We start from the raw sequence: 1,916 nt of genomic DNA on the forward strand, positions 1-1,916 counted from the left end.
TGACTCGAAGTTTCGCCCTTGGTCGGAGTGGATCTCCAAAGGAACACCAAATCGGCTAAAGAATTCTTTAACAAGTACCTCTGCAACGGTAGCAGCTTCTTGATTTGGTATCGCATAGGCCTCAGTCCATTTCGTAAAATAATCCATGGCTACCAGGATATATTTATTTCCATCATTTGTCTCTGGAAGTGGACCTGCAATGTCGATTGCTACTCTTTCCATAGGACTACCAACATTGTACTGTCTCATGGGTGCCCTCTTTTTACCAGCTGGACCATTACTGGTTGCACACAGTTCACATTTCCGGCACCATCTTCTTACATCATCTTTACAGTTCACCCAATAGAACCGTTCTCGAACCTTTTGCAGAGTCTTCGTGATACCAAAGTGTCCACCTGATGCACCGTCATGCAACTGACGCAATACTTCTGACACTTTACTTTTAGGTACAATCAACTAAAGCTTAGTTTCTGTACCATCATCGTTCTCAAAGGTTCTATACAGAAGATCATCTTTCAGCACAAGACAATTCCATTGGCTCCAGTAACACTTGACTTCTGGACTACATGTACTAATGTCTTGCCAAGAAGGTCTTTCACTTCGACGCATCCAATCCAATACTCTTTTTATACATGGATCATCTGCTTGAGCGTCTTGTAGCTGTTGAGGCTGCCATTGATCATTAATGACGGTGGTTCGTCTCACGGGGCAAAGTCGTTCTTCTAATTTAAGACAGTGATTACAATTTGCACTGCACGGCCGTCTCGAAAGGGCATCAGCATTTGAATGAACTCTGCCAGCCCTGTGTTCGATCTCGTAATCATATTCTTGTAATCGTTCTAACCATCTTGCCATCTGGCCCTCTGGATTACGAAATTGTAGGAGCCATTTTAGAGCAGCGTGATCCGTGCGAAGAAGAAACTTTCTGCCATACAAGTATTTATGGAAATGCTCACAAGCCTTCACTACGCCTAGCAATTCTCTCCTGGTAACGCAATAGTTTCTTTCTGGTTTTGACAAGACTTTGCTAAAGTAAGCGATGACTTTCTCCTGCCCATCTTGGATTTGGGAAAGAACAGCTCCTATTGCACTGTTGCTTGCATCGGTGTCCAACACAAATTTTCCTGCCTGTCTAGGGTAGCTTAAAATCGGTGCGCTGGCCAGAGCCATTTGTAAGTTTTCGAAAGCTCTTTGACACTCTTCGCTCCATGTATATTCTTTGCCTTCTTCTGTCAGCTTTGTTAATGGCTTGGAGATGTTGGCAAATCCTTTGACAAAACGTCGGTAATATGTACATAGGCCAAGAAAACTTCTAATTTCGTGTTTATCTCTTGGTACAGGCCAATCTTTAATTGCTGAAAGTTTTTCAGGATCTGCTGTTACACCATTACTTGCTACAATATGTCCCAAGTACTTCACTTCTCGTCGAAACAAGTGACATTTCTTTGGACTTAACTTTAAATTCGCTGCCCGCAATCGTTGAAAGACTTCTGTCAGATTATTGGCATGTTCATCGAAGGATCTTCCAACTACAATTACATCATCCAAATAAACCAGGCATGTTTTCCATGTTAGACCTCTTAAAACTGCCTCCATTAATCTTTCAAATGTGGCCGGGGCATTACATAAACCAAAGGGCGTAACTGTGAACTGCCAAAGCCCTGATCCTATCGAGAATGCGGTTTTTTCACGATCAGCTGGCTCCATGTCTACTTGCCAATATCCACTTTTCAGATCGAGTGTGGAGAACCAACGAGAACCAGAAAGTGTATCCAAAGTATCGTCTATTCTGGGCAAAGGATAACTATCTTTTTTAGTTACTGCATTGAGCTGTCGGTAGTCAATACAAAAACGTGTTGAACCATCTTTCTTCTTTACTAGCACTACTGGTGATGTCCATGGACTATTTGATGGTT

This window comes from Diabrotica undecimpunctata, chromosome 3, assembly GCF_040954645.1.
Source record: "Diabrotica undecimpunctata isolate CICGRU chromosome 3, icDiaUnde3, whole genome shotgun sequence".
Classification (NCBI taxonomy): Eukaryota; Metazoa; Arthropoda; class Insecta; order Coleoptera; family Chrysomelidae; genus Diabrotica; species Diabrotica undecimpunctata.